This window comes from Babylonia areolata, chromosome 1, assembly GCF_041734735.1.
Source record: "Babylonia areolata isolate BAREFJ2019XMU chromosome 1, ASM4173473v1, whole genome shotgun sequence".
Taxonomy (NCBI): domain Eukaryota; kingdom Metazoa; phylum Mollusca; class Gastropoda; order Neogastropoda; family Buccinidae; genus Babylonia; species Babylonia areolata.
In genome coordinates, this window is record NC_134876.1 from 40290312 (window position 1) to 40305311 (window position 15000).

A 15000-nucleotide genomic window follows, 5' to 3' on the forward strand; every position below is an offset into this window, starting at 1 on the left:
ACAGTTGAAACACCACCACACAGTGAGAACACCACCACACAGTGAGAACACCACCACACAGTGAGAACAACACCACACAGTGGGAACAACACCACACAGTGGGAACAACACCACACAGTGGGAACAACACCACACAGTGAGAACAACACCACACAGTGGGAACACCACCACACAGTGGGAACAACACCACATAGTAGGAACACCACCACACAGTGGGAACACCACCACACAGTGGGAACACCATCGCACAGTGGGAACAATAGCACACAGTGGGAACACCACAACCACAGTGGGAACAACACCACACAGTGAGAACAACACCACACAGTGGGAACAACACCACACAGTGGGAACAATACCACACAGTGAGAATAACACCACACAGTGGGAACAATACCACACAGTGGGAACAACACCACACAGTGGGAACAACACCACACAGTGGGAACACCACCACACAGTGGGAACACCACCACCACACAGTGGGAACAATACCACACAGTGGGGACAACACCACACAGTGGGAACACCACCACACAGTGGAACATCACCACCACACAGTGGGAATAACACCACACAGTGGGAACAATACCACATAGTGGGAACACCACCACACAGTGAGAACAACACCACACAGTGGGAACAATACCACACAGTGGGGACAACACCACACAGTGGGAACAATACCACACAGTGGGAACAATACCACACAGTGGAGACAACACCACACAGTGGGAACAATACCACACAGTGGGGACAACACCACACAGTGGGAACAATACCACACAGTGGGAACACCACAACCACAGTGGAAACACGAACACATAGTGGGAACAATACCACACAGTGGGAACACCACCACACAGTGGGAACACCACCACCACACAGTGGGAACAACACCACACAGTGGGAACAATACCACACAGTGGGAATAGTAGCACACAGTGGGAACACCACCACCACACAGTGGGAACACCACAACCACAGTGGGAACACCACCACACAGTGGGAACAACACCACACAGTGGGAACAATACCACACAGTGGGAACAACACCACACAGTGGGAACAATACCACACAGTGAGAATAACACCACACAGTGGGAAGAATACCACACAGTGGGAACAACACCACACAGTGGGAACAACACCACACAGTGGGAACAACACCACACAGTGGGAACAACACCACACAGTGGGAACAATACCACACAGTGAGAATAACACCACACAGTGGGAAGAATACCACACAGTGGGAATAACACCACACAGTGGGAACAACACCACACAGTGGGAACACCACCACACAGTGGAAACACCACCACCACACAGTGGGAACAATACCACATAGTGGGAACACCACCACACAGTGGGAACAACACCACACAGTGGGAACAATACCACACAGTGAGAATAACACCACACAGTGGGAACAATACCACACAGTGGGAACACCACCACACAGTGGAACATCACCACCACACAGTGGGAATAACACCACACAGTGGGAACAATACCACATAGTGGGAACACCACCACACAGTGAGAACAACACCACACAGTGGGAACAATACCACACAGTGGGGACAACACCACACAGTGGGAACAATACCACACAGTGGGGACAACACCACACAGTGGGAACAATACCACACAGTGGGAACAATACCACACAGTGGAGACAACACCACACAGTGGGAACAATACCAAACAGTGGGGACAACACCACACAGTGGGAACAATACCACACAGTGGGAACACCACAACCACAGTGGAAACACGAACACATAGTGGGAAAACCACCACACAGTGGGAACAACATCACACAATGGGAACAATACCACACAGTGAGAACACCTCCACACAGTGGGAACACCACCACACAGTGGGAACACCACCACACAGTGAGAACAACGCCACACAGATGGAACAACACCACCTCCACACACCTTAACTGTTCCAACAAGATACACCCCTCAGTTCCTCACCTCAGTTCTGCAGTTTCAACCAACGTCTCTTCACCGTGTTTTTGTTTGTTTTGTTTTGTTTTGTTTTTGTGGGTTTTTTAAGACTGGAAACAAAGGTTAAGAAAACTAAAGATACGTCCACGTACTCAAATTGTACAGCTTCAAATGATAAGATTAAGTGTACAGCAGTGTGCAATTCCAGGAGGGCACACACATACGCGCGCGCACACACACACATACACACACACAAGCGCGCGCGCGCGCGCGCGCACACACACACACACACACACACAAGCGCACGCGCGCGCGCGCACACACACACACACACAAACAAGCGCGCGCGCGCACACACACACACACACAAGCGCGCGCGCACACACACACACACACACACACACGCAAACGTATACACATCACCACAGTGATCACATTGCAAAATCTGTTTTCGAAGCCTCATTGGAACACTTTTATAGCCATTTGAAAATAGCAACGATTAGAATTCCTTTTTTCAAATCTTTTTTCGTTTTTATAAAGCATATCAATTTATAACGAAACAAAGGAAAACAATTCAAAGGTTCGTTTAAAAACGCATACAAGAAAAAACAAATAAACACAGTACGATAAGACACACAGAGACACAGACACAGACACACACACACACACACACATCCATCTCTCTCTCTCTCTCTCTCTTTATATATATATATATATATATATATATATATATATATATATATATGCACGCACACACATTCCTCCATTCCTACCTCAAAGGTCTTATAACCCCCCCCCCCCCCCCCACACACACACACAATTTGAACACCGAAGCCACAAAAACAAAATCTTCAAAACACGTTTTCACGGAGAATCTTTGTGCACGTCCAAAACCAACTGAACTGTCACACAAACTGAAATCACAACCGACTGTGCTGCGTCCTTTAATTTTTTTTAATTATTTTATTTTATTTTATTATTATTTATTTTTTTTAACGTTTATACTTTGATGAATATTGTGCGTTCTACGACTCGGGTTGAACAGGATAGAATAAGCGGGCACAGGTCTTGGCTGAACAGTTCACAATAGGCCAGGGAATTTAGATTAAAATTTGCGTTAGGTTAAAATGTGTGCAATAAAACCGTTCTTTTTACGATAAAATAGAATAAAGCATACTGATCACACTGATACAAAGTTGACCACAAAAGGGGGCGGGAACATCAGTAGATTTTTATTTTTAATGTCCAGAATCGAATGTTTTAATTACTTCTGCCCGTGTGGGAGCGCCTTACAAAGAGTCGCAAGGCAAGAACATGCGAAGGTTTCGCAAGCGCGGTATAAGTGGTCGCCAGAGGAAAGGTTCAGCGCGGTACAGCACATGTGACTGACTGCTGCCGCGCTGAGACTGATCTGTGAGCAGGTCACTGCGGCAGACAACTGATTCTGAACAGAAAGCTATGAACAGAGCTTTTTGGGGTCAAAAGGAAACAGACATTTTCAAATTCATGTATTTTATACTAAATTGGTAGAAGACGCAAATCCGCTTTTTATGAATGTTTTCCAGTTTCTTACCATTCATGACATATCATAAAGAATGAAATCGGTATTATACCGACTGCAAAAGTGAATTTATGAAGGCAGCACGGAATCATTTAGTTCGTAAGTACAATTTTGTTGATATTTAACGCAATGCACAACTTGGATATACTCCATGCTCTGCTTATTAACGTGTAAAATATAAATAACTAAATATGTGTTAATCCAGCTCAGTTTCAATGAACATTATCGGCGCTCTGTCCAGACAATAAATTCGGAAACTATGGAGGGCATATGATGGCAAAATTGAACATCATGTCTTGATGTGAACAGTACGGTTTTCTTTGGAAATGAACCGGTATTTGCAAATGTGACTCACGAACCCTGGCGCAGTAGACGTCGATTTAGCGTGGGATATCAATAATAATCATAATGATAACAATGGATCATAAATTTTATTAATGATTATGTAAAACTTTGTTGTAACACGTTGAATCCAAGTTACCTAAACTAACTTTCCAGACAGATGTTTGAATTACTGGATTTATAATAATGATAGTAATGAATCTATCATGTGATCCTTAGCCAATGCAATGCATTCAAAGAAAGCCTGTGCAAAATTATGTATTTTATTAAAGATTACCTAAAACCTTATGACATATATAACATGGAACCAAAAATACCTAAACTAACTTCCCCACCCTGGATGATTTTATTTTTCAGAAACGCTGCAGGCACTCCATTTTCACATCAAATCTCCCCAGTGTTTAACTGTTTAAAGTACTACTGTTCGTCTTATTATGAAATGGGAATTGTACAATTTATATCACTTGACAAAAGTTTTCCTCTTTATCTGAAGAATTGTGACCAAAACACCGGATTCTTTGTATCTTTCTATTCGATAAATCAACAGAAAACTGATTAGCGTTATCCTCACAGTGAACAAATATGTAGGATTGCAGAAAAACAAAATGTAATAAAAGTAAGACTATTAGAAAAACCAAAACCAAACAACAACAATAAAAACAACAAACAACAACTAAAAATAAGGAATTTTATTATCTGCCAAAAGCAGAACCGAAGAACATGTGTTCCGTGTCCAAATGTGACACCTGACTTCATCTCAAGCACTACCAAACGTGGCCTGCTTCAAACTTAATTAATTTTGAGAAATTCATTCACAATCAATATATAGTTTGGTTTTTCAGAACTTGTGTGATGTAAAATGTGGCTGTTCTAATCAAATTCTGCAAAACAATAAGTGCGTAGGGACTGACGTGTTTCGGATACAACGAATTTTTTCGTTGCACACTTCGTCTGTCTTGTGAACTGATAAACTACATCATTTCGTGATAAAACTTCACCAGACAGCAAAAGCCAGAATCAGGGTAATTTAAGGGGGTGATTTTCTACTTTGAACTTTGTTGTTTGGAACTTTTGATGCAACAAGTCTTCAACTGAAAGCAGTCTTACCGAACTCGCACTACATGCCTTGACTTGGTTCGAAATCTTACGCCAGTATCCGAATATTACGCATCTCGCCACGTGTCAGAAATGATTGTGTCTAAACTTAATCGGATCAGAGATAAATGTACAAACAAACCATAACAACGACGACATTAACATACACAGTTTTTTTTAAAATATAGCAACCACGGGGTGCGAATGAACATATCGGAGATTTCCGCGTAGCATATGCACATTTCACGCGCTGTCGGAAAAAAACAACACATTCTCTGAATCTGTGTTCAAACACACGATTGAAGGGTGTTTGTCAAACCGATTTACGCTTTCCCCCAATGAATCCGCATGATTTATGTGGAAACAGTTCTAATTTTGTTTACATGTTTATTTTTATTGTGTCGTTTACATGCATAGAAGTAACACAGAAAAGCGGAACTGAAAATTAATATGCGACGTCGATTGCATTTAAATAGTTGAATAGACTTCTTTTTCTTCTTTTTTTTTTCTCCAGAAAATGAGTGTATGTACTGCAGAAGATAGATGTGTTGACCACATGTTGCAAGTAAAGAACGTGTAGTGTATTCATGAATGTGCTTGCCTTTGAATGAATAAAAAATAAAATAAAATAAAATATTTTAAAAAAAAACAACACGTCAGGAGGAACGGGTTGTTTACGTCTGTCACGCGGGTTTTTTGCGTAATATTTCAAACTTAATATACCATTTTTATTGATGATCAATGTTTTATTATCACAACGGAATGAATATAGATCAGGTCTGCATATACTGGATTTTAATCAGGTTTGTACTTAATTGTTTCTGACCACTTCATGTTCAGACACATTGCCATGTCACAAAACGGCACCGACATTTTGGATGTTTTTAAATAAATTTTCAACACATTTAAGACACAGGAACAAACCATATTCTCATAAAATTGTTGCAGACATTCCTCTGATGAATTGCAATCCTGATAACATGTGAAACATTTGAATAATCATTCTGAACACATGTTTATACAGAATCAGACTGAGATACCCCCATTTCCAACAAGGTTCTGGAGACTAACCCATTTTCATCTTCCAAGCAGTCTTTGCTCTTCATGACTATTTGATGCACTTCATTTTGCCACCTTCACACTCCAGCCAGATACATTTTCTTTCCCACGCTAAACTGACGTGTTTACTGCGCCAGGGTTCGTGAATCACATTTGCAAACACCGCTTCATTTCCAAAGAAAAATATATGCTTCATACCGTTCTTTTTACATCAAGACATGATGTTGGTGGATTTTGCCATCATCTGCCTTCCACGCTTTCTGAATTAATTGTCTGGACAGTGCTCCGACAATGTTCATTGAAACAAACCTAGTTAACACGTATTTAGATATTCATATACTACACGTTAATAAGCAGAGTATGAAGTATTTCCAAGTTGTGCATTGCGTAAAACGTCAACATAATTGTTCTTAAGAACTAAATGATCCCGTGCTGCCTTCGTAAATTCATCTTTGCAGTCGGTATAATACCGATTTAATTCTTTATGAAATGTCATAACTGGTTAGAAACTGTAAAATATTCATAAAAGCAAATTTGCGTTTTCTACCAGTTTAGTGTATAATAGATGAAATTCAGTTTAGTATATAACAGATGAAATTAATAATATTTGTTTCCATTTGACCCCAAAGAGTTTTCTTATTTTCTGTACGGTATCTGTCATCTGCCGCAGTGTCCTGCTGACGGAGGTGTAGAACAGCATCAGCGTGGCAGCAGTCTGACAAAAGTACTGTACCGAGCTAAACGCTTTCCTCTGGCGACCCCTTATACCACGCTTGCGTAACCCTGGCTTGCTCTTGCCTTGCGGATCTTTGTAAGGGGGCTCTCTTATGGCCAGAAGTGTAACAAATAATTATTAAAAACCAAAATCTAATTATGTTCCCGCCAACCTACAGCGGTCAACTTTATATCAGTGTGATCAGTATGGTTTATTCTATGTTATCGTTAAAAAAACGGTTTTGTTGCACACATTTCGACCATTTTTGTATCTGCCCTGGAGGTGGGTTCACGATGTTTGATAGGAAGTCGCCGTTCTCTGCATAGGTCTTAGCCAGCCTCAGCGGGAAAAAAAATCATTTACAACACTGGGATTTAATTACTTGGATGGCAAAGGCAGACTGAACAGTCTCGCTTCGAGTTTAATTGAAAGATTAAACGAAACTCACGTTAAGTTTGAAGTGTGATCGGAGTTCTAACCAATAAGAGTGCGCCCACCGGTTATCTCAGAATTACGTGTCACTGTGCGTGCCAGCTGTTCTGGCCAGCTGCTACGTGTCCGGTGATCCATCACTTGCTTCACAGCTCGCATCACTTTGTTGATGCCAGTTTTTGTATGTGGTCTTAGTGTGGCTGATTTAATATTTGAACCCCTAATGGGATACCATCGTATGACACAGTATAAAGTATATCAGTCATTATCTGTGTAACTGATGTGTATTAAAACATGAATCCTAACCAGGTGCCTTGGCGAAATGATTTGCGTCTCGGACTGTCAACTGCGAGGACGTGGGGCTGAGCTCCCTCAGAGGCAGGGTTTTCACAGCTCGTGGTCAGCTCTTGTCCAGTGCTTAGTATGCTGTGGTTCAAAGGGGAAGTGTGCGATGACACAGTCAATGGTCACCCATGGATGTCCCTAATTCTGTTGCTTTCCATGCCCTGCTCTCATGGTGACCGAAGTTTTTAATTCCCCTCCATTTCAGTCTATGGTTGTGGTGATTTACTACCAAATTCTTTTGTATCTGTCTGTAGACTGGCAGCGAGTCAGTCGATCGGTGGGAAGGTTTTACCGCAACGACCCACTCACCTTTTTAGCAACAGACGAGAATAAAAATGTTTAATGCTCTGTGCCTTGTTTAGATTTCCATTTCAGATCAATGTTGTTGCGCTTTGTTTTCGATTTCACACACACACACACACACAATTTGGTACGAGAGAGAGAGAGAGAGAGAGAGAGAGAGAGAGAGAGAGAGAGAGGGGGGGGGGTAGGGAGAGAGAGAGGGGGAGAGAACAATGGAGAATATCATTATTCATGCAGTTTGATGAGAGAGAGAGAGAGAGAGAGAGAGAGAGAAGAGAGAGAGAGAGAGAGAGAGACAGAGAGAGAGAGAGAGAGAGAGAGAGAGAGAGAGCAACAGAGAGTGTCATTTTTATACAATCTCATACGAATAGTGGAAAATGAAGTAATAGAATATGCGCAAAGTCATTCACAATAAACATTCGCACGGAAATTTCACAATTGTCAAAGGCCAGCCGCTCTTTGGACGCCTGAAGACAAGAGCTGGGAATCCGGCAGACAACAAAGGTCACTGTACAGAGAGCTGGGGGTCCTCACCCCACGTCTGTGTGAGGTACAGACCCACTGCAGCAGGTGTCTGAGGACGATGGATCAATTTCAAATCCGCTGGCTCCACAAGATCTTTAACATGAGACAAGAAAACAGTGCCGAACCAAGATATCCAACGCCGTACAAACCTGCCTTGTCTGGAGCCCCTGGTCAAGGCACAACAGGGACAGTCTGGCATCATCGTGAAAATGGAAGGCAGTCGTCTTCCAGCCTTGTTGTGGCATGAACCTGAGCGCTGGTAAACGCCAACACGGTGGTCAGACCAACTGTTTGCTAGCACCTCGAGACCTCCTGGCGAGAAAATATTGACGGATGAGGAGAGAAAAAATCTTTTTGCAGACCGCAGCACCTGAAGGATGGCGACACGCAAGGATACTGGGACCTTTGAAGTGCAATGCATGACACATGGTGAACAGACACGTCAGGCCAGGGTAACGGGACCTTTTAACGTAACGCACGACACATGGTGAAGAGAAACGTCAGGCCAGGATAACGGGACCTTTGAAGTGTAACGCACGACACATGGTGAACAGACACGTCAGGCCAGGGTAACGGGACCTTTGAAGTGCAATGCATGACACATGGTGAACAGACACGTCAGGCCAGGGTAACGGGACCTTTGAAGCGCAATGCATGACACATGGTGAACGGTAACGGGACCTTTTAAGTGTAATGCATGACACATGGTGAACAGACACGTCAGGCCAGGGTAACGGGACCTTTGAAGTGTAACGCACGACACATGGTGAAGAGAAACGTCAGGCCTGGGAGGGCAGAAAAGCCGGGCTGTGGACGTGTCTGTGCATCGTAGTTGGGTCTACAGTCTCAGCAACAGCGTCACAGCCGTCATAGTGACTTCGCGACGGACTGCTGTTGATGAATACATGGAGGCACTTGGGACACCTCAGTGCTTCAGCTGATGATGATAACATTGAGACACTTTGGACACCTCAGTGCTTCAGCTGATGATGATAACATTGAGACACTTTGGACACCTCAGTGCTTCAGCTGATGATGATAACATTGAGACACTTTGGACACTTCAGTGCCTTCAGCTGATGATGATACTACTGAGACACTTTGGACACTTCAGTGCCTTCAGCTGATGATACTATTGAGACACTTTGGACACTTCAGTGCCTTCAGCTGATGATGATACTACTGAGACACTTTGGACACTTCAGTGCCTTCAGCTGATGATGATACTATTGAGACACTTTGGACACTTCAGTGCCTTCAGCTGATGATGATACTATTGAGACACTTTGGACACTTCAGTGCCTTCAGCTGATGATGATACTACTGAGACACTTTGGACACCAGTACCTTCAGCTGATGATGATACTATTGAGACACTTTGGACACTTCAATGACTTCAGCTGATGATACTATTGAGACACTTTGGACACTTCAATGACTTCAGCTGATGATGATACTATTGAGACACTTTGGACACTTCAGTACCTTCAGCTGTTGATGATGACATAGACACTTTGGACACTTAGTGCCTTCAGCTGTTGGTGATGACATAGACACTTCGGACACTTCAGTGCCTTCAGCTGATGACGATACTATTGAGACACTTTGGACACTTCAGTGCCTTCAGCTGATGATGATACTACTGAGACACTTTGGACACTTCAGTACCTTCAGCTGATGATGATACTATTGAGACACTTTGGACACTTCAGTGCCTTCAGCTGATGATGATACTACTGAGACACTTTGGACACTTCAGTACCTTCAGCTGATGATGATACTGTTGAGACACTTTGGACACTTCAGTGCCTTCAGCTATGATGATACTACTGAGACACTTTGGACACTTCAGTGCCTTCAGCTGATGATGATACTACTGAGACACTTTGGACACTTCAGTGCCTTCACAGCTGATGACGATACTATCTGAGACACTTTGGACACTTCAGTGCCTTCAGCTGATGATGATACTACTGAGACACTTTGGACACTTCAGTACCTTCAGCTGATGATGATACTATTGAGACATTTTAGGACACTTCAATGACTTCAGCTGATGATACTATTGAGACACTTTGGACACTTCAATGACTTCAGCTGATGATACTATTGAGACACTTTGGACACTTCAGTACCTTCAGCTGTTGATGATGACATAGACACTTTGGACACTTAGTGCCTTCAGCTGTTGGTGATGACATAGACACTTCGGACACTTCAGTGCCTTCAGCTGATGACGATACTATTGAGACACTTTGGACACTTCAGTGCCTTCAGCTGATGATGATACTACTGAGACACTTTGGACACTTCAGTGCCTTCAGCTGATGATGATACTATTGAGACACTTTGGACACTTCAGTGCCTTCAGCTGATGGTGATACTACTGAGACACTTTGGACACATCAGTACCTTCAGCTGATGATGATACTATTGAGACACTTTGGACACTTCAATGACTTCAGCTGATGATACTATTGAGACACTTTGGACACTTCAGTGCCTTCAGCTGATGATGATACTATTGAGACACTTTGGACACTTCAGTGCCTTCAGCTGATGATGATACTATTGAGACACTTTGGACACTTCAGTGCCTTCAGCTGATGATGATACTACTGAGACACTTTGGACACTTCAGTGCCTTCAGCTGATGATGATACTACTGAGACACTTTGGACACTTCAGTGCCTTCAGCTGATGATGATACTACTGAGACACTTTGGACACTTCAGTGCCTTCAGCTAATGATGATACTATTGAGACACTTTGGACACTTCAATGACTTCAGCTGAATTTGATACTATTGAGACACTTTGGACACTTCAATGACTTCAGCTGATGATGATGACATAGACACTTTGGACACTTAGTGCCTTCAGCTGTTGGTGATTACATAGACACTTCGGACACTTAGTGCCTTCAGCTGTTGGTGATTACATAGACACTTTGGACACTTCAGTACCTTCAGCTGTTGGTGATTACATAGACACTTTGGACACTTCAGTACCTTCAGCTGTTGGTGATTACATAGACACTTTGGACACTTCAGTGCCTTCAGCTGTTGATGATGACATAGACACTTTGGACACTTCAGTGCCTTCAGCTGTTGATGTGACATAGACACTTTGGACACTTAGTGCCTTCAGCTGTTGGTGATGACATAGACACTTTGGACACTTAGTGCCTTCAGCTGTTGATGTGACATAGACACTTTGGACACTTAGTGCCTTCAGCTGTTGATGTGAAATAGACACTTTGGAAGCTTCAGTGCCTTCAGCTGTTGATGTGACATAGACACTTTGGACACTTCAGTGCCTTCAGCTGTTGATGTGACATAGTGCCTTCAGCTGTTGATGTGACATAGACACTTTGAACACTTCAGTGCCTTCAGCTGTTGATGTGACATAGACACTTTGGACATTTTAGTGCCTTCAGCTATTGATGACATAGAGACACTTGACGCTGTAAAGACGTTTTAGAACCTTCAGCTAAGCCAGCCTTAAAGACAAGAAGGGACTGCATTTTCATCGTAACACAGAAAAGAGACACATTCCATTCTTTCTAAAGAAGTGTACATGGAGAGAGAGAAAGAGAGAGCGGGCGAGGGTGGAGTGAAGGAGGGAGAGAGAGAGGGGGGAGGGAGGGAGAGAGAGAGGGGGGGGGATGGAGGGAGGAAGGGAGAGAGAGAAGGGGAGGGGAAGAGAGAGATAGAGAGGGGAGGGGCAGAGAGAGGGGGGAGGGAGGGAGATAGAGAGAGAGGGGGGAGGGAGAGAGGGGGGAGAGAGAGAGAGAGAGGGGGGGGGGGAAGGGGGAGAGAGAGAGAGAGAGAAGGGGAGGACAGACAGACAGAGAGGAGGGTGTTTGGTCGCATGTGCTCATCGTGTCCTCCTCCCCTCTACAGCATTACACTGGCGTATAGACTTCACGGTTCCTAGGATGTGACGACAGGATCTGGCTACATTTACGTCTCTTTCTGTCTCTGTATGTGTATGTGTCTGTTTGTCTGTCTTCCACTCTCTCTTGGATGTTCTTATGCAAATGATTTACCGATGATGGTGGTCATGGTGGTGGAAGCAAATGTTTTTCCTCTGTGTGTGTGTGTGTGTGTGTGTGTGTGTGTGTGTGTGTGTGTGAGTGTGTGTGTGTCTGTCAAACGCACGCACGCACGTCAATGTGATGTATTTATGCTTGCACACGCGTGAGTGCGCGCGCGCGCGCGCGTGTGTGTTCATTCAGGACAGACCGCTGAATACACGGGAAGAAAGGTGTGTCTTATCGAGCCGTCATCGTCTCCTCACGAATCACATAATCTACTGCATGACAGTGGCCGACCAGCACGACTGTAACTGAGCTGCACCAGCTTCCATATACCTGAAGGGGCGAAGCGAGCCTTTCCTCTTTTCTTTCTTTCTTTCTTTCTTTATGGTTTCTATTTATTTATTTATCTATGTATATTTTCAACAAAACAAAATAAAACAACATTTTTTTTTTAAAAAAAGGAAAGAGAAAAAAAAAGATTAAAGCAATCATGGCTTTGATGTCTCACTGGACGATAGGAAATATCCCAGTGATCCCTCTCCATATAACTCAGGATTTCGCAATTTTTCGCACAGATGCATTCGTGCAAGAGCAGCCCGGTACAAAATCATGATTCAAGGCTTATATGAATACATACATAATGGAGCAGACAGCGAATACCGTACACATTCTCGTATCGTTACGGAACAAGGCAAAACATTTTGTTTGTTTGTTTGTTTGTTTTTAAATCCAAATCCAACAATCACTGGACCATAATATCATGTCAGACATTTTCATATGTTAAGTGGAAACGAACAATATCATCTAGAATGAAAATAATACAGTGTGTGTGTGTGTGTGTGTGTGTGTGTGTATCAATCAATGTGTGTGTGTGTGTGTGTGTGTGTGTGTGTGTGTGTGTTTATCAATCAGTGTGTGTGTGTGTGTGTGTGTTTATCAATCAGTGTGTGTGAGTGAGTGTATGTGTGTGTGCGTGTGTGCGCGCGCGCGCGGACGAGGTACTGTTGCGCTAGTGGGTGGGATGGTGGGCTGGGGGATGGGTTAGGGGGTGGGCTGGGGGGTGGGCTGGGGGATGGGCTAGGGGTGGGCTAGGGGGTGGGCTGGGGGTCGGTGGGTCGGTAGGGCATGACTGTGGATGTCCGTGTTGCCAAGAGGATTACAACAACAATACATTTTAGTTTCTCACGTTATTCAGTTGCGTTATATCTAACACGCAATAAACCCATGCGGTGGTCTCAGCGGTCGGCTGGGCCATAATCGTCGTATCTTGGTCCTCAGCTTTGGCCCTCTTCCACCACTGGCGGCTGTTTCCTTTCACTGAGTGGTCCAGTCCCGAGTCACAATCGCATGTGTCAACAGATCGAATCAGCTGACAGGCGAGAGCAAGTGAAATGGAGTGTTCTGAGGAAAGCACAGATGTTGCACCAAGGTCCGTGTTTGCCGTGTTCTCTGTCAGGTAAACTATTTAGTCCTCTGGCTGCTCTGTGTGCTTTGCTCTTGATGTTATTTATCATGCACCAGGTAAACAGACGAAGGAGGCGGGTCAGGCTACAGATAAAGGAAGGGGGAGAACGGGTCTCCCTTCCCCCTGTGTGCACCCCTCACCTCAGAAAAGTCAAAGAATATCAAAAAGAACAGGTACAAGGCCATCACACCATCGATCGCCTCAAAGAAATAAAAGCAGAGAGAGGGAGTGGCCGTAAGTCTAACATGAAAAGTAGAGCACGATGCTTTGCTAATCAAACAAATATCGGCATCATTTCCAAACCAACATTGCGCAAATTTCTTCAAAACGGAACAGAGTCTCTGTGGGCTTTTCCAAATACAATAGACTGAGCAACACACTAGACGCCACGTTCTTGGCATCAGAGATCTTTTCCCATCCCTCTTGCGGCCAATCGGTGGCAGCCTCTGTGCGTGTGTGTATGTGTGTGTTTGTGTGCATGTGTGGGGCTGTATTTTTGAGTGCGTTTGTGCATGCGCGAGAGTGTAAGTGTACACAAGTGTCAGTAGAGTTCTGTGCACGTGTGTGTGTGTGTGTGTGTGTGTGTGTGTGTGTGTGTGTGTGTGTATGTGTGTGTGTGTGTGTGTGTGAGGGGGAGGTGGGGGTGCGGGGGGAGGTGGGGTAGGGGATGAGGTATGTGAGTGTATGCATGCCTACACTGTGGGAGCAACAGGATATTGGAACGTATATATATATATATATATATATATCTTTGTACATATGTGTGTGGAGATATGGGCATATGTGTGTGCGCTTGTACAAGTAAGTGTTCATCTGTGTGTGTGTGTGTGTGTGTGTGTGTGTGTGTGTGTGTGTGTGTGTATGTATGTGTGTGTGTGCCGTGGAAGCTGTGATACGTAGACTAGAAATGAGTGTGTGGAGGAGGGGGGTAGAGGAGGTGCAGGGTAATGTGTGTGGTGTGTGTGTGTGTGTTGGAGCTCATGTACGTTTATATGTATTTGACTGTGCTTTCATATCTGTGAAACTGCATGTTCGGTGCATATCTGTTATGCATGTGTGGGTGTATATGTGAATGTGTGTCTTCATGTTTTACATCTATTTGCTTTTTTTAATTTTTTTTTTTACATTATAGTTATTATTATTTATTTATTTATTT

General features: G+C 43.7%; 1 protein-coding gene across 6 annotated transcripts in view; it reads right to left on the reverse strand.

Moving 5' to 3' along the window:
• Positions 1–15000, reverse strand: part of LOC143282974 (N-acetyllactosaminide beta-1,6-N-acetylglucosaminyl-transferase-like) — a 42302-nt gene that overhangs the window by 14109 nt on the left and 13193 nt on the right. The window lies entirely within an intron of this gene.